This window comes from Heterocephalus glaber, unplaced genomic scaffold, assembly GCF_053883595.1.
Source record: "Heterocephalus glaber isolate CG9 unplaced genomic scaffold, H.glaber_assembly_v1.0 deba00001497, whole genome shotgun sequence".
In the NCBI taxonomy this organism is placed as follows: domain Eukaryota; kingdom Metazoa; phylum Chordata; class Mammalia; order Rodentia; family Bathyergidae; genus Heterocephalus; species Heterocephalus glaber.
Window position 1 is genome coordinate 42,004,020 of NW_028258320.1, and position 19,591 is coordinate 42,023,610.

A 19,591-nucleotide genomic window follows, 5' to 3' on the forward strand; every position below is an offset into this window, starting at 1 on the left:
CACAGTAGTCCCACACGGTGCTGCGCTACCAAAAAGTGGAAGAAAGGCATGTAATGCTGATACCAAGAACCAGCTTCATCAATTTGTTATTTGTCCAATGTGAAAGCTTTGGATCCAACCCCTAGTCACACACGCACACACACACACACACACACACACTCACAGAGTAATACATAGTTAAATTTGTGAGAGTCAAGTCTCACTCCCCTAAGGTATATCATCAACACTTTCAGTTACTTCCCCTGGTATCTGTCATATTTTTAAATAACATACAGCTATTTCTTGCTTTTTTCTCTTTTTCTCTCACCATTATCTATTCACTCCCTGCCATGGTGTATAAGGAATGGCTCTATAAAAAGACCAACACTTCTCCCACTCTCCTCAATATACTACTGTGATGTTAATCTCACTTTATTGACTATAATTTTTTAAACTATTAAACCACAACTTTTTGTTCTATTATCCCTTAATTTTTTTTCCTGAAGTTTATAATTGCCTTTTTAAAAAAATTCATTTGCCTGAGGCTGGAGATGTTGCTCAGTGGCACCGTGCCTGCCTGGTAAGCTCAAAGTCCTGAGTTTGATCTCTGGTACCGGGGGGAAAACAAATCCATTTGCCTGAGCTTGTATGTAGTTTAATTTTTTTTCTCCATATGCTATACTATCTGCCCAATACATATCAATAATATTGTCCATTCTTTAAAATACATAACTTCATTTTTTTTCTGGTGTCCTTTGCTCCTGGAGCCTTTTGTTTTCTTGTTCCAAACTGAAGACTCTCTAACAAGGCTTATCACAACTGAAAACCTAGGAGGAATTAATGAAGATGTTTCATTTCTCTTCCATGTTATTAGGGATTAGAATTCATTTTCCCCTCTTGTTGCTTTTGCTGTCTTCCACCCCCATGAATTGTTGCCCCTCTGTCACCTTGCCTTGGAGCCAGTCAATTATGGACTGAAACTTCTATGGACTGTAAGCGAAATAAACCTTTTCCCCTTTAACTCTGGGTGTTGGTTATTTTGTCTCAGCAATGAGAAAAAAGTAACCACCACAGAATTTGCTACCAGTGAAGTGGGGTTGTTGCTGTGACATTACCTGGCCATGTGGCTCAAGGGCCTTTGGAACTGGCTTGTGGGATGGGGAAGACTTTGGAAAGGTTCACAGATGCTGGCTGAAGAAGTAGAGCTGAAAAATGTTAGGCTATACTGTATGAGAGAGTCTGGTCAGAGCTCAGAAAACCAGAAAGCTGGTAAAGACCAGGCTCAGGAAGTTTCTGCTGGGAAGAAGGATGGCATTGGCTATTGGACTCCAGAAGATGTGTGTTATGTTGGGTTTTTTGTTTGTTTGTTTTTTAGAAGATGTGTGTTATGGCATCATCTGCATTATGTTTGTGTCCAGAGACTTTGCCTGAGACTGAGATTAAGGATGGCAGACTAATTAATCTCACAGAAGAAATTTCAAGGCAGTCTAATGTTGAGTCTGTGGCATGGCTGCTGTTGGGGGCTTTTAGCCAGATTTATGTTGAGAATCAAGAGCAAAGAGCCCAGCAAAATTATTCAAAACTTTTTGAGTTTGGCCAGAAAGGAAACTCCAGTAAAGCTGTGTACTGCAAAGATAGAGCAGAGGAGATCTTGATTGCTGAGAAGAAACAGAAGAATAGAAAAGATGGTCTGAGGGCATCTCAGGAAGCAGCAGAACTCTACCCTTTACAGCCTCAAAGTTGTAAAGGTGAAAGAATTTGCTTTGAGAAGAGAGCCCCAGAGCACCTTGTTCCAGAATGGCAGCAGCCTAGGGAAGTTGCTCCTTGGGATTGGGTTCAGAGTGCTCAGTGATCCAGGCACTCAACCCCACAGCCAAGAGAGAAGGAAGCCTGGCTACTGCCCCAGCTTGTGGCAGACCTTGGTATCATCCATGTGGTGCTGGTTTTAGGTGCATGCAGAATGCAAGAGTTGTGGACCCAGGAAGGCTTCCCCCCAGATTTCAGAAGAAGGGCTGGGAGGGCAGTGTATGAAGCTGTTAGTGGGAAGCTGAAGATGCAGTGGAGACCCCAGAAGTTTGGAGAAACCAGAAGTGTGGATTGTCTGAGGAAAATTGCAAGAAGGAGAGAACTGGCCCAAGAGAAGCATGGGAGCTACAATCCCCAGAAGTGCCATAGGGATGGAGCCACCCAAGCCCTTTGGAATTCACATCTTGCCACAGGTTCCCTCAGATGCTGAAAGTGGAACTGTGGGATTTAGTATTTGCCCTGCTGGATTTTGGACCTGCTTTGGTCCCATTCCTTTGTATCCCCATTTGTAACCTTTGGAATGGAAATGTCTCTCTCATACCATTGAATGTTAGAAGTGTTTAACTTTCTTTACATTTGTACAGGGGCTCACAGCAAGAGTTTGCCTTAGATGTCAGGGATTTAGCTCAGTGATTCCACCCACCCATAAGGGGAAGGACCTGAGTTTGATCCCCGGTACCAAAAAAAGAAGTTTGCCTTAAATCTGAGAGAAGACTTTGGACATGGACTTTCCAGCAATTCTGAAACTATAAGGACTTGGGCAACTCTTAGAGATGGACTAAATGCCTTTTGCATAAGTGAATGTACATGAGTCTTTAGGGGTCTAGGGCAGAATGTTGTGGTTTGGGTCTGGATGTTCCTCCCAATGCCTCATGCGGTCAGAGGTGGCTGAATCTAGAGTGTATGACACTGGGATTAAGGGCATGCGATAACTAAACCACTACACATGAATGGTTTTTGAACCACCCTAATCCTGGTACTCTGGATAAGATAAAAGGGGAAGAAAGAAGCTGTTAAGGTCTCTTGTTGCTTTTTGAACAAATCTTGTTGCTTTTGCTGTCTTCTCCTGCCATGACCAGTTGCCCCTCTGCCACACTGCCTTGGAGCCAGCCAGTTATGGACTGAAACCTCTATGAAGTATAAGCCAAATAAACCTTTCCCCCTTTAACTTTGGGTCTTGGGTATTTTGTCTCAGCAATGAAAGAAAAGTAAGTAACACACCCACTAAGAATGTATAGACAAATGAATGGGGTTTTTTTGGTACCAGGGATCGAACTCGGGTCCTTGCGCTTGCGCAGCAGGTGGCAAAACTACTGAGCTAAATCCCCGGCCCCAAATGAATGTATTTTAAAAATACTTAATTCTTCTCTAGGTGGTTAAGACACCAGTACAGTTAGTTTCATTTTATTTTGCTTTTGCTTTGGGTATATAACTTTTTTTATCTTCATTATGTGTGTGTATAAAATGTTTACACAATTCTGAAGTTATGTCTAGTTTCTATCCGTGTCCTCCCCTTTTCCCTATAAGAAATCATCATTAATTTCTTGATAATTCTTCATCTTTAAAATAAAAGCAAAATATATAACTTCCCTTTATAAAATAAACAGCATCATACTATAAAAAAAGAAATCGCCAGGGATTTAGCTCAGTGGTTCCGGTGCCTGCCTCGCAAGCACAAGGTCCCAACTTCGATACCCGATACAAAAAAAAAAAAAGAAAAGAAAAAAGAAATCATTTTCCTGTAGAATTTCAAACATTATACTTTGCCTCTAATATTGATGTTGAGAAATGCAATGCCATTGAATCCTAATCTTTTGGCTATGCTCTGTATTTTCTCTAGATGCTTTCAGAAACTTCTCTTTTTCTTTGCTGTTCCAAAATTTTATGACCATATCATGGACACTTAGTGGACTCTTTCAACCAGAAGACTCAGACTTTTTGTTTCTTGATAATTCTCTGCCCTCTTGGTTTTACTTCTTTTTTCCTGCAGTTTCTGTTTGTCAGATGTTGAATTTTCGGAATCAGTCCTCTAATGACTTAACTTTTTTTTTTTTGAGACAGGATCTCACTATGCAGTCCAGGCTGGCCTTGAATTCACGACATCCTCCTGCCTCAGCCTCCCAAGTGCTGGAATTACAGGCATGCGCCACCAAGCCTGGCAACCTCTCCTTCTTATGATCCAACTCTTTATCAAGAATTATTTCACTCCTAAAAATAAAAGAATTATTTCACTCCTGGGCACAGTAGTACATACTTGTAATCCCAGCACTCTGGGAGGATTGCAAATTTGAACTCAGCCTAGGTAATTTGGCAATTTAGCAAGACTCTTTCTGAAAATAAAAAAGTAAAAAAGGGCTGGGGATATAGCTCAGTATGAAGGTGGGTTCAAATGAAGAAGAAGAAGAAGAAGAAGAAGAGGAGGAGGAGGAGGAGGAGGAGGAAGAAGAAGAGGAAGGAGGAGAAGAGGAAGTAGAAGAAGAAGAGGAAGGAGGAGAAGGAGAAGAAGAGGAAGAAGAGGAGGAGGGAGGGGGAGGGGGGAAGGAGAAGCAGGGGGAGGGGGAGGGGAGGGGGGAGGGGGGAGGAGGAAGAGGAGGAAGAAGGAGAGGAAACATAATTTTTGAAACTATTGTTTATTAATTACTTATCATTTACCAGGGACTTCACTAAGCAATTTATACTCATTATCCTATTGAAGCACCGAGAATTAATTATACTTATGCCCATTTTATGAATGAGGAATTGAGGGCTAAGTTACTTAGCTATAGTAACAAAGTAGGAAATAGTGACGCAAGATTAGAATCCAAGTCTATCTGAGAGTCTCTATTGTGGATAGGTTTTATACATAGTGTTTGTTCATCCTTTATCTTTGGCTAAGGATTAAGCCTGGGCCAGGCTCTGTGCTTGTTGGCTGGGGAGGCTCAGATGATTGGAGGAGGGCCCACCTCTGAGCAAGTTGCCTATTTCTTGGGCTCCAGCTAGAAGTAGTTCTTCTCTTCAGGCTGTTATACATCCTACTGAAAGTGACACTGGGAGAATTCACTCCTTAATATGGCATGCTCATTGGGCTATACTAGATTTTCTGAGTTCTGAATGCAGCAGTACCAAGACAGGAATTCTTTTGTATCCTGGTCTGTCTTCCTAGAATTTGGCTCTCTTTGGATACTGATAAACCTGATCCTTCTTGCAGAATGTAAGAATTATTTACAAAGGTGTCAAATGTTGTAGCAACAGTCAAATTCCATGTCATTTTTTAAAAAAAGTTCTCAACTTTGTGAACAGATAAAGAAAATGTGGTATATATATACAATGGGTTACTACTCAGCCATAAAAAAGGACAAATTTGAGTCATTTGTAGAAAAATGGATATGCCTTGAGACCATAATGCTAAGTGAAATAAATAAGACACAGAAGGTTAAGTATCACGTGGTTTCTCTTATATAAGAAACACAAAACATAAATAATTTAAACAGCAAAATAAAAGACAGGTGGTAGGAAATAAGCAGGCAGACTTTGTAGAGATGGGAAGGGAATCTGGAAATAGGGGAAACAGGAGGGGAAGGGAAAGTAAAAATGATTAAGATATGGTATGTATATGTACTAATTTCCCAAGATGAATGCAATTGATATATATTTCAAACATATACTAATAGAAAAGAAACAAAAATGCTCTCAATTTTGTACTTGGACCCTACCAATAATGATACTCTCCCCGGGAAGGCAGAATAAATAAGTTTCTTATAAATCTATGAATGATGACATTTGGTTTGAAAAAGAAGTTTGTATAGGAACAAGGACCACAAAAGAGTATGAGGGGGGCCAGGTATTTAGCTCAGTGGTGCACACCTGTCTCGAAAGCACAATGTCCTGAGTTCGATCCCTGGTACCCCCCAAAAAAAGAGTATGAGAAGCTGGGCACAGTCGAACATCCTTGTAATCCCAGCATTCAGGAGGCTGAAGCAGGAGGATCACTGTGAGTTTGAGGCCAGCCTAAACTACATAGCAAGACTCTGTCTCAAAAAAAAAGAAAAGAATATGGAAAATTTAAGACAGTAAATGTGCTACAGGGTATGATTTGTAACTTCTTCCCCTTTTAATATTTCCAATAGTTGTTATAATGGAAATATTAAGTATCTTTGTCTGAAGGGGTTAGTCTAACAATCTGAGAAAGAGTATGCCTTGTGGCAAGCCACCAGGTTAGGGCAGGGCTTCCATCTCCTCCTTGATATTTCCATATTCCTTGCCCCATGCTATGGATAAATACCCTCTTTTGCACAAAAAAGGGTAGAGACTAAATTCAAATAATAAACATCAAGGAATTCAAACAAATACAAGCCATTATTTCCAATATTAGAAATTAACAAAAGTTGGCCATGATAATGCATGTGTAATCCTAGCAACTCAATATGCTAAGCAGAAGGATCATAAATTCAAGGCCAGCACTGGAGAGGCTGAGGCAAGAGGATTGCCATGAGTTTGAAGCCAGCCTAGAGTACATAGTTCAAGGCTAGAGTGAACTACATAGTGAGACACCAACTCAAGAAACCAAAAGAAAAGAGGAAGTTTATGGCCAACATGGGCCAGTTAGCAATCCCCTATCTCAATATAAAAAGGACAGGAGATGTAGATTAGTGGTAAGGCACTCCTGGGTTCAATTCTCAGTAACACACACACACACACACACACACACACACACACAGATACACTAAAAAAATTGGGAGGGGGAAGTATTTCTACCTTTGCTATGACTTTGGGTGGAAATGAACTTGATCATCCAAAAGGGACAATGAAGAAGACTGTGCAAAATGAGTCACAGCTCACCTCATAACGGTGCTCTGATTCCACTGGGAGCCTGCCCCACACTAACTTGTAAATACCACCTGAGAGAATCTCAGGGTGAAAGTATAGTAAGCCTGAAGAAACTCCAGAGGAAAATACATATGTTGCATATTTATGTGTATATATTTGTTTTGTTTACCTTGTTGCAGTGAATTCTTGGTCTAAATGGTAGGAGGCAAAGATTTATTACTATCTTTGTGGCTCATAAAATAGCTTCCAAGAAAAAACCAAAGTGTGATTTCAGGGAATAATCACAGAGGTTCTTCCAGTCTTTCATGGTAAATTTTCTTCGGGGCCACACCAAGTGGCACCCCTTGCCTCCTGTCTGGCATCCCTGGTGGCCGCTGAAGGTCATATCACACACTACCACCTGACAAGGTTCTCAGTACTTAGGATCCTCAGCCCATTGCAAGTACTAAGCAAAATACTGTAGAGTCTTGCTGCTCCAAGTGCGACCTGCTGGAAGCTGGTTAGAAACTGAGTCTCAGGCGGCTGAGCCTGGTGAGACCTGCTGAGCCTGGAGAAGGTGGGGGGCTGCAATACCAAACCTAGGATATCACCGGCTTTGGCAACACACATATTCCTCCAGCAAGACTTTCCATGTAGTTTTTCACTTTGCTAACTTAGACACAGGCTAAGAAAGTCTCCAAGATACCATTGATTCCAGAAGCACCACATGAACAATATAATTATATCATCTCTTTTATGCAAAAGTAAATTACACCTGGAAGTGGTAGCACCTGGCTGTAATTCCAGCTACAGTACTGGGCAGGCTAAGGCAGGAGGATCACAGGGTCAAGCCCAGCCCAGGCAATGTAGTGGCTTCACAAGATCCTGTCTCAAAATTTAAAAACATTTAGAAAGGGCTGGGGTAAAAGTACTGAGTTCAATTTGCAGAACTGAAGAAAAGAGGAGAGGGTGCTGGAAAGTAGCTTAGTGGCTGAATATTCATGGGTTTGATCCCCAGTACCTCAAAAAAATTAGCATTACAGAAATATGCAACAGAAAACAAGTCAACCCATTTCCTAGCTCCCCAGAAAAACAATTAACTGAAGAATATTCTTCCAATTTTCTCTTTATAGCAAAAACATTTTTTCTTAGTGTTCTAAATATTATGTGCTCATTGCAAAAACTGATTAATACAGAAGCATATCATTGAAAGCAAAAATCTCTCCCTTTATACATTTCTATTCTCATTTAATTTGGTGTATATCTTCTGTCTTAGTCACTTTTTTGTCACTAGGACAAAATACCCACCACCCACAATTTAAAGGAGCAGAGGCTTGTTTTGGCTCACACTTCCAGTGTTTGGGCAGGTGGCTCTCAGGTGGAAATTGCGAGGCTGGTGGAAAGGCCTGGCTGGAGGACAGCTGCTCATCCTGTGGCATACCAGAAGCAGAGAAAAAGGGAGGAACCAGGGACAATAATATATGCCCTTCTGCTACCAGTACTTGGTTGTGAGCTAATTTATACTCATACTTCTAGCCCCATTCCCAAACAGCACTAGAGTTATCTTAGTTCCTTTCTCCTTTACTGAAACACAATACCTTATACTCACAAATTTGTTTTTGTTTTTTGGGGGGTTTTTGGTTCCCGGGATGAAACTCAGGTCCTTGCGCCTGTGCAGCAGGCGGCAAAACCACTGAGTTAAATCCCCAGCCCTAGCTAAATCCACAGCCCTATACCCACAAATTAAGAAAAGAGGTTTATTTGTTTATTTTGGCTCATAATTTTTAGGGAATTCATTCCTAAGTTGGCTGGCTCCAAGGCTGGAAGGATCTGGTGGGAAGGGTCTGGCAGAGAAAAGCTGCTCATGTCATGGCATCAGAAGCAGAGAGCAAAGGAGACACTGGTATGTGAGGTGGGGTAGACATAGCATTCCAGGTTGTGTCCTCAGTGACCCACCTCTCACCAAGCCCCACTTCCTAACAGCAGGTCAGGTACAAAGTCATCATGAGTATGGCAACTCCATGATTCAATCACCTTCCACCACATGAGAATTTGGGGGAACATTTTAGATCTAAATCACAACACCATCCACATTCTAGCATTAATTTGGTTTACACCTTCCTTTCCAGACCTTTTTCTAGATGGAAATAAAGATGTCTATATGGCTTTTGGTTGTTGTGGTTTTAAAAACACAAATGAGCCTATATTGTATATGTTACCTTGTAATGCACTTTTTTTCATCAATAACCTTTTTCAGCCTTCTATGTCTATACATGTAGCTTTGACTTTGTTAGTTAATAGCTGCATAGTAGATATATACCTGATCCTATTTAACCAATTAATTTTGGTTTCCTTTCTCTCTGTTTCTCTCCTGAAATAAACATTATGATTACCCTCTGTTAGGACCTTCCTCACTTGTGCAAGAATATCTCAAGTCTAGCGCAGTGATCATCCAAATGGACTCTGGAGCTAAACTGCCTGGGATGAAAATAGCAGCTCCAGTGGTACCACCTTGTAATCTTGGGCAAGTTAGAAAATTTTGTGCCTATTTCCCCATCAATAAAATGAGAATCATGGGCCAGGGATATAGGTCAGTGGTGCTGCCGCCTGCCTTGTAAGTGCAAGGTCCCGAGTTTGATCCCCGGTACCAAAAAAGTAAAATAAAATAAGAATCATAACAAGTCTTATGTTGTAAGAATTACAAGTCATTATAAGAATTACAAGTCTTGTATTATAAGAAGTAACTGACATATAATGTAGAAAATTCTTAGCTCACTGCCTGGTATATTTAAGTACTCCTTAAAAATCAGCTCTTAATTTTTATTAATACCAAGAAATACATAGCCCCTATTGTAATAATTACCATCACTTCTCAAGGAAGAAAAAACAGGATCCATTTAGAAGATAGTTAAGAGAAATTATATGATTATCACTTCAAGTCAATGATTCCATTAGACAGGTCAGTTAATGAAAATTTGTTTTATTTTGTGAATAATTTTATATTAAGCTAGCTTCATGAGAAAATCCAAGTAATTTGCATTTTAAATGGCAGGGAATAGGCCTTCTAAGACCAAGAAGCTGGTAATTAGAATTTAGCTGGTAATTAGAAAAATCAATCTGGTAGTTGGAAAATTTTTTGTTTTGTTTTTGTGTTTTGTGCTGCCAGAGATGGAACCCAGGGCTTCACACATGCTAGGCAAGTGCTCTACCACTGAGCTACACCCCAACCCCAGGATCTGCATTTAACAGATCCCTCAGATCTGTGCATGTTATAGTTTAGAAGCAGGGCTCTAAATGAACACCTTGTCTCCTTTTGACTTTCACAGAGAGAAGAGCTAAAGGTTCTTCACTAGGAAATATGTGGCCCTGTTCAGAGAAGGAAGAGCAGTGGAGTCTAGGAATGGACTCTAGGGTGCCAGCACAGGCCAGCCCCTGCCCAACTGCCTCTCCTATCCTCCTCCAGGGCAGTGGACAGACATTTCCTGTTTGGCACTAGGACAGGTTTGTTCACTCTAGGTTGTATTTCTCCAGGGCTGCTGACATCTGGGAGATCTGAGAGCAGCTTCTGCAGTGAAATCTTTGAACTTTTTAAACTGCTGGATGTTAAAATCCTTTTTCTCCCCTCTCACAACGCTTTTTGGACAATGGCAGAGTGTTAAGCCAGCAGCTGCTTTGCTTTTTCTGTGTGCCTTTCTCACAAGGACCAGCCATAGATTTATTGCTATATTAAGGGCTGATAAAGATGAAAGCTTTGCAAGGCCTTGAATCCAGGTGCCAGGGGACAAAGCAAGAACCTGGCTTTGACAGCACAAAGGGGCTCAAATGGAAAGAATGATCTGAACACTGGAATTGCCAAGAAATGGCAGCGTCACCTTCTTTCATCTGGCCTTGCTTTGTGAAAGGCCCTCTTTAGAGATTTGTCCTTCCCAAACCCCTTTCCACCCAGGCCCACAGAGGGTCTGCCAGAGGAGTGGGGGCACCGGGCTGCTGTCCTTGGTCCTGAACCATCATTCTACATTGGGCGCTAGTTCCCAGCCTCACTGCACAGCAAAATCAGTGGTGAAGTACGACAAAAATCACTGAACATGGTGGCATGCGCCTGTAATCCCAGCACTTGGGAGGCTGAGGCAGGAGTACTGCCAGAAGTTTGAAGCCAGCCTAGGCTACATAGTGATAGCAAGACCCTGTCTCAAAAAAAAAATTACTGATTGCAAAGTTTCATCCCTAGATTGTCTGCCTCAGTGTGTCTCTGCATCTTTTAAAAATCAAGAGCCCTAAGTTCAGTGAGTGGTGCACACCTGTAAATCCCAGCAATTAGAAGGCTGAAGCAGGAGGATCGCCATGAGTTCAAGGCCAGCCAAGGCTACATGGAGAGAAAGAAGCAAGAGCCCAGACACATTGAATTGCTCATGGATTACAGTTTGGGAGTCACTCCCCTATTGCACGCCCATTGCCATAGCCCATGAAGTGGACATCTGCGGCCTTCTTTTCTCCCCTTGTTAGCATCAATTTCATGATCTTCTGAGAAGGCCTTGCCTTAGTTCTCCTTAGAGAGTCACTTCTCCCTACTCTCAGGTTTAGGCAAGATGTTGCCAGGGATAAGTAAGAATGATTCTAATTTGGATACTATTTCACATAACCTGTTACCAAGGTGAAACTTCAACCAATGCTGGCCTAAAAATCATTTGACTGAAGAATAAGAACATTGCTGGGCCAAGAGAACTTGGATAGGACTGGTGTCAATTCACCACACGCAGAAGTGTGCCAGGATATCACCGAATTGTTCATGGATTTTCTTCATTTTTATCTTCATCTCAATGAAAATATTGCTGCTTTACTCTGTCCCTGATTTCTTTGATTTATGCCACATGGTTTCCATGGTTAATCTCACTGAAGCTTTGTTTCTAACATTTACAATTTTTATCCTGTCATGAGTTGGGGGAGTGTAACCCCCTCCATCAGCACATGGAGCTCAGGATTAGCTCCATCCTATGGCTGAGGGATAGACCTGCATGACATTCACATTCCTAGTACTACCTATAACAAAAATATGAAAGATCAAAGGGACTGAAGGAAATGACCCCCAGTGGTATAATTCCAGGGCATCATTTCTCTGAGTACATGGTATATTTGAGAGCAAGGAAGCACTACAATGCCTGTGTCCCCTCCATATGGTTTTGAGAGAATCCCTTTTTGGCTCAGGTAGGGAAAAAGTTCTTATTAGTGGGGATTGAAGTGGGTCAATGTTGGCATTACAAGAGAAGGCAGAATTGCCTGGCAGAGGTTTCAGGACAGAGGTAATTAGACAGAAGGCAAGGACCCAGATGAGAGATCACTGGGGAGGCCCAAAAAGCCAGGATAAAACATGAAAGGAGGCTATTTTTAGGAACGTGAGATCCAATAGCAGGACAAGCAGATCTAGGCATCTGGAAATAGTCATTAGAAAAGGCCTGAAAGCAAAAAACTCTTCAGCAAAGTTATGGTCTTGGAATGACTATCAAGACATGTACAACTTTTTAAAAATTCTGGGCAGTCAGATGATCCTGAACTTCATGCAAAGCTCAGAAAAAGAATCTGTCCCTTTATGGACAAAGGTTGCACCTCTAATGTGGTCCAAAGCAATTAGATCATGAACATCATATTACATTGACCTTTTAAAATGCCATAGCTGAGAGTCAGGAGGAGCAAGGGATCATATGGTGGGCTCCAGAGTGTTCACTGTGCACTGATTCCTGGCCTGGGAAGTAATTATAAGACAGCTCACCTCAAGTAATTCATTTAACTACACATTGGAGTTATCTGGACTTTTCAGTATATTTCATAATAAGACAGTAAAAAAAATATATAGCCAAGTGCTAACAGAGAAATATTCTGAGTCATTGAGAAAGGGCAGGAGTCAGGGGAAAGGATGGGCATCCTCTAAGAGGTATTCTTTTTTTTTTTTTTTGATACCAGGGATTGAACTGGGGTCCTTGTGCTTGCATAGCAGGCAGCGAAACAACTGAGCTAAATCCCCGGCCCTCTATGAGGTATTCTTATATGGCCATTAGAAGTCTGGTCTATCAGGCTGCAGATTTAGCTCAGTGGTGCTGCACTTGCCTTGCAAGTGCAAGGTCCTGAGTTCAATCCCTGGTACTAAAAACTAATAAATAAATAAATAAAAACTGTGTATAAGAAAAAGACAGGGTAGAGCAGTGCTGTCACCACACCCCTCACCCCACTCTCCTCAAAGTGAAGAGAAGTGTTTGGTGGCGTACTAGCTGGTTTGGCACAGTAAATATGATATAATGATTAAGATCAAGTCTAAGGTTTTGGAAGTCCCATTCTAGCTCTGTCACTTACTAGTTTGTCCCTTAGACAAATTATTTAATTTCTCTCACCTCAGTTTTTGTTATCTGTGAAGGGAGGTTAATAATGTTGGGGAAATAGGTTCAGAGCAAAATGTTCAGACAGTTTATTTAAGGTCTTCTTAGACTTCCAGCATGGAGGTCTGATTTGTTAGATCAACTCCAGCCCAACATACAGATTTACACAAAATTTTCACAATTTTCCTTAGTATGAAAGAAGTGTGAGCAGTTTGAGGTCTCTCTGGATCATGACTTGCTGCTGTCCACCCCCCTTTAATATTGTTGTTTGATACTATAGAGCTGGGAAGGATGAATTGGGTCTCCATCGTGCCCACGAGCAGGAAGATGTATCTAATTGCAGCCCGCTGCACTCCGCAACGGGCTCAGCTCCCTGTCCCTCTAGCATCAGGTAGGACTGGCTAGGGAACAAATTCTATTGACTCAACCCTTGGACCCTGTGGAAGGAGACAGGAATTGGCAATGTAGAAATCAAAATATTTCTCTGGCCAAATCACTAATGTAGAAACATTTTGTACCTACCATATCTTTAAAGCCAGTTTTTTCCTCTTTGAACACTGATAATTAATATGACTCGTGGTTGTCATTAGAAAGAGAACATTTATGGGCTGGGGATTTAGCTCAGTAGCACCGTGCCTGCCTTGAAAGTGCAAGGTCCTGAGTTTGATCTCCAGTACCGCCAAAAAAAAAAAAAAAATGAGTGAGAACATTTAATGAGATTCAACTGAGGGAAATTCCCAGAATGTGGGCCACTGTCCCTTCCATGTTTCCTCTCTTCATCCTAGGTCTGAGGATCACAGTCAGATCTCTGAAAAGATCCTCTATGACATCTCCCTGTTCATTGTTATGGAGACCAGTGGAGAACAGAGCAGCAGTCTGCACTCAGGTTCTCGTTCTGTAGCCACCAGCAGCATATCCAGGACAAGCCACTTCACACGAGGCCTGGTTTCTACTCTTGAACAGGCTTCCTTCTACTCCATGGTCATCTAGGTCCAAGAATCCTACAATAATTCAAGTCCACCCGGGTAAAATGGGACTCAGGGAGACCCTGCTGAGCCCTTATCAGACCCCATATCTGCAGGCATCTTCATCTTGGAGCTTCACATCCTCCAGAACTGTGAGAAGTAAATTCCAGTTGTTTATAAGTCATGTGTTTTATGGTATTTTATGACAGCAAACCAAATAGATAAAGGATCATCATGGATACTAAAATTAGTTGGTAAACGTATATATGAAAAAATAGGATATTTACATAGAAGAAGTATCCTTCCATAAGATACTAATTGCAAAGGGAAAAACTAACTTTATGGTGGAGAAACCACCAGATACCATCTTAATTGTACAAAGTTAACATTACTAGTAATGTGACATATCAACATCATATACCTCCTGATATTATAGGAGAAGGCCACAACATCATTTCTGTGGATTTTTTAAAAATGCACAACCTGAATTTAACTGTGATGCAAACCCAAATTGAGAGACTTTCTATAAATTACTGCACAGTGCTCTTCAACAATTTCAAGGCCTGAAAGACAAAAAAAGACAGAGGAACTCTCCCAGACTGGAGGATTATGAAAACTAAATGCAATGTATGATGCTGATTTATACTGGTCCAGAAAAATAATGTTGGTGAGATAATTGGAAACATTTGAAGGTCTGTAGATTACTTAATAGTCTTATGTCAATATTAATTTCCTGAGGGCCGGGTATTTAGCTCAGTGCTTCTGCCACCTGCTTCGCAAGTGCAAGGTCCCAAGTTCAATGCCCGGTACCAAAATAAATAAAATAAAAAGAAACAATATTAATTTCCTGGGTTTGGTAATTGTCATGTGGCTATGTGTGATGTTAGTATGTGAGGGGACTGTGCAAAGGGGATACAGAATTATCTGTACTACTTGTGCAATGTTATTTTTACGCCTGATGTTATTTAAAAATTCAAAATTATTATTATCATTTTGCAGTGCAGGGGGTTGAACTCAGGGCCTCTGCACTGAAATACATACCCAGCCTCCTAGCTCTCTCTCCTTCCCCCCTCTCTCTCCATTTTGCATACTGGGGATTGAGTCCAGGGTCTTTGCAATGAGCTACATCCCCACTGCTTGCTTGCTTTCTTTTTTTTTTGAGACAAGGTCTTGCTATACAGTTTAGGCTGGCCTTGAACTCAAGGGCAATTCTCCTGCCTCAGCCTCCTGAGTGCTACGATTACAGGCATTTACCACCACACCCACCTTACTTGAGACTTTTGAAAAATGATATGCTTGTATTATCTTAAAGTATCATTAAACTACTTAGATCTATTTGCCTTGAGAAATCCAGATTCATTTCATCAAAGCTTCTGAGAGCTGGATATGATTTTCCAGCCACTCTCTCTTCTGCCCACTGTGCCTGTCTCTCCAAGCTAGTAACATGTGCCAGTGTGATTAGATTTCTTCCCAAACCCCAAATCCCATGGAAACTGGAGACCAACAGGCTAAGAAAGAGAACAGGAGAAAAGAATGTTGACTGATTGATGGTTACTTGGAACTCCTTAGGTTACTCTGATTTCTACTTATGCTTCATGAATGCTTAAAAATGAAGTGAATATCTCAATGCTGTCATTAAAAAGCAAGAGTTTTATTACTAAAATAAGATAAGAAGTCTTCTTTAGAACTAGGTAAGGTGTTTATAACTACAAGTAAGACAAAATATGAAAGTCTGTCTCTTAAAGTTTGCAGGTGGGAGAGAAGCCTTTTGAGAAAAGTTTGATAGATTAAAAACTTTCAAATGTGTCAAAATGGGATATCAACTACAACAGTATCAAGATGTAGACATCCCCCCCCCAAAAAACCCAATAATAAAACTAGACACAATTATCAAAAACAATCATTTCAGGGTTCTGGAGATCAACCAAAGGCAAACAACAAGTTGAGAGGTATTTATTCAAAACAGAACCACTAGAACTGTGGGTGAAAACAGGCATTTGCAGGCTTCTTGCTGAGGTCTGTTCCTACCCCATATCTCTGTGTAGCTTGGATCCTTGCTTTAATAGAAATGGAAATTAAAACAAAAGCACACCTTCATAGGAAAGAGCTTTAATTGGAAAATTAGAGGGAATATAGAAAAAGATTGCAGTTTAGGTAGCTGGAGAGGGCACACTCAGATGCAAGGGTTGAGACCGGCCCACCTGCCAAGATGGGAGGCCAGTTTTTAAGGATCAGCTGGTGGACTGGGGTCCAATTGTTCATTATCTCAGTCCTGGTGTCATATCTCTGGAGTCTTTATGGAGTGGTTTCCTTCCCAGGAAAGGGCTGCATCTGTCTGTGGTGGTTTCAGTCAACGTGGAGCCCTACCTTTCCTGATATCCAGATGATCACAGGTTTTGGACAATGGCTGGAGGCTTCCAGATGCAGCTGAATGTCCCTGTAACCTCTTATCTTGGTGCCCTCAGACTGAAGGGGGATGAGATTCTGTAAATTTAAGGCTAATCAACCCTGTTCGGCCAGCTCTTATTCACTTCCTGAATGATCAATATAGCCTAGGGAGAGCTGAGAAAGACACTGACCCAAGATTTACAGAAACAAAGGATACAAAATGAAAGGCATTTTGTTCTGTTTTTAGTTACCTCTTGGGAATCTGTAGACCCTAGTGAAGAGTCATGGTTCATAGCAAAAAAGGCTTTGCGGTCTCTGACTGTCACAGCAGTGGAGGGTGAAAGTGAACGGGCTCAACGTGTTGAAACCAACCTCTGCCCAGATCAACGGTTAACCACTAAGTTATGTGGATGCAGAGGTGTCCCTTAGGGATTCAGGCTAAAAATAAAAATGAGGATTAATACTAGAACCAAAGAGGGACAGTTTTTAAAGAATAAAATGGTCACTACCTCAAGAGATATAGCAATTGTAATTGTGCATGCACCCAATAATAAAGAACAAAATATATGGAAAAAAGGACAAGAAATAAACTAGCTAAGAAATAAGAAAGTATATTTTAAAAACCCTGACAATTATAGAGCATTTCACCCATAAGAGCAGAATATACTTTCTTTCTAAGCACACTTAGAGAACATTCTCCAGGATGGAAAAAAAAAAGTGGGTAAGGCACACACAGTGGCACACATGTGTAAGTCAAGCACTGGGGAGACTGAAGCAGATCAAGAGCTCCAGCCCAGCCCAGGTTACCGGGCAAGTTGAAGACCTTGTCTCAAGAAACAAAAAATAGCAGGGTGTGATGGCACACACCTGTAGTCCCACCACTTAGGAGGCTGAGGCAGGAGGATTTCCATGTGTTTGAGGCCATCCTGGGCTACACAGTGAGTTCAGAGCCAGCCTGAACTATAAAGTGAGACCCTATCTCAAAAAAAAAAAAAAGAAAAGAAAAGAATCAAAAAACTAAACAGTATGAAAAAACCAAGTGTAAATAAATGTGGAAAGGTGTAAACACAATGTCTTCTAATCACAATGGAATTAAATTAGAAATTTAAAAAGTAAGAAATTAAAGAATTCCACAACTACTTGGAAATTAAACAACATGTTTGGCCAGCAATATAGCTCAGCAGGACTGTCCCTGCCTGGCAAGGGCAAGGTCCTCAGTTTGCTCCCTGGTACTGAAAGAAAAAAAATGCTTGTAAATACTGTAACTCAGGCTAGGTGTGGTGATGCACGCCTGTAATCCCAGCACTCAGGAGGCTGAAGCAGGAGGATCACTGACAGTTTGAGGCTAGCCTGGACTACATAGCAAGACCCTATCTCAAATCCCCCTCTCAAAAAAAATACTGCAACTCATCAATCAAAGAAGAAATTGGAGTTTGGGCAAGGTGGCACAAGCCTATAATCCCAGCACTCCAAAGGCTGAGGCAGGAGGATTGCTGCTAGTTTGAGGCTAGCCTGGGCTACATGACATCCTGTCTTAAAAAAAAAAGAAATCACAAAGGAAAAGTTTTCTGAAGGTTCCTGTACCTGTAAGTCTTGCAGGCTCAGCAAGTTTAAGTAACCTGCCTCCTGGCTTGTAAGTAGATCCAGAACTCACACAAAGGTCTGTTTACCTCAGGGCCAGCATCTTGGGCACCAGCTTACAGTCATGGTCTTAATGTTTGTGTTTTCCCAAAATTCTTAGGTCAAAATCCTAGCTACCAATGTTGTAGTAGTAGGAGTTTGGGTCTTTGAGAGGTAATTAGGAGTTCGAGTTTTGAGAGGTGATGAGGGTGGAACCCTCATGAACTGGAATAGTGCCTTTGTTAAGAGGAGACAGAGTTTGTTTCTTCTCTCTGTTCTCATAGGTCAAGATACAAGGTAAAGAGGGCTACCTGCAAACCAGGAAGCAAGCATTCATCAAAGACCTGATGTGCTGGCACCTACATTTTGGACTTCTCAGCTTCCAGAACTGTGAAAACTAAATATTTATTATTTAAACCATTCAGTCTTGGTATTTTTCTTATAGCAACCTAAACAGAATAAAGCTGGGAATGGTGGCACACACCTGTAATCCCAGCATTTTGGGAGGCTGAGGCAGGAGGATCACAAGTTTGAGCCTAGTGCGGGCAGCTTAGTGACTTAGTGAGATGTTGCCTCAAAATAAAAACTAAAAAAAAAAAAAAGAGCTGGGGATGTAGCTCAATGCAAAGGCCTTGAGTTCATCCCCTAGTACTATAAAAAATTTCTTAAAAATCTACTAAGAGGGTCAGGACTCAGTATCTGAGTAAAAGACTACAAGATTGTTTCTCCTATTTCTACCCCTTACAGATTGTGTTATTAATGACACAAAAAGGCCATGTGAAAAGCTCAGGAACCTCTGCTTTCTGTAGAAGTTCATTTTTTTCCCAAGAAGAAAGCTCAAAATGACAGAAAAAAATGTAATATCATGTTTAATTTAATGCTCCAATTTGCAATTCATATTATTTCATTAGAGCCTATCTTTCAAAGTGCCTCCTATCCAAGAATTAGTTATTATTTAACTCGGTGTACAAACTATACTTCAGAAGGACTCATTCATAATATATCACAATGTTCTCAAAATGAGAATTTGGGTCATCTGGCATTTCTTTGACCTGTTTTTTGCTGCAGCCATGCCTCAAAGCCAGGGTGCTAAGAGTTGCACTAAATGTCCCCAGTCAGAAACAGAATCATAGGTGCCCATTAGACATATTTACAGTGTCAGGACACAGAAGTCTTTGCCTCTAACCCCTTGGTTTTCAAATGAAGAAACAGAGCTATAAGGTTTTACAGTTACTGTAGTCAGTTGTGGTAGTACTTACCTGTAATCCCAGCTCTCTGACAGGCTGAGGCAGGAGGGTTGTAAGTTCAGCCCCAGCCTGGAAAAACCTAGCAACTTAGAGGGATCCTGTCTCAAAACTAAAAAAAAGAAAAAAAGAAAAAGAAAAAAAAGAACTGAGGTTGTAGCTGATTTGATTTTGAAGGCCCTGGATTCAATTCACAGTACTGGGAGGAAAATTTTTATAGGTATCGGTAGTTTCTTGCTTAGAAATCATTTATCTGTCCAGCACCTGCATTTGCTGTCCTGGTCCTGAGACTATTGCATAAGGGAGGGGGAAAAAAAAGCTGAGGTGACATGAGGAAAACAAAGGAAGATATATAGTCACACCGCCGTCTTCCTGACATAGAAGAATTGTACAGTCCTACCAGTGTGCTCACACTGAAGAGGAACTGCACAGCATCTTC

General features: G+C 41.1%; 1 pseudogene; it reads left to right on the forward strand.

Annotated features, from left to right (window-relative positions):
• The window catches only part of LOC101706548 (sperm flagella and cilia-associated protein 2-like), a 43,736-nt pseudogene that overhangs the window by 5,284 nt on the left and 18,861 nt on the right, over positions 1-19,591 (forward strand).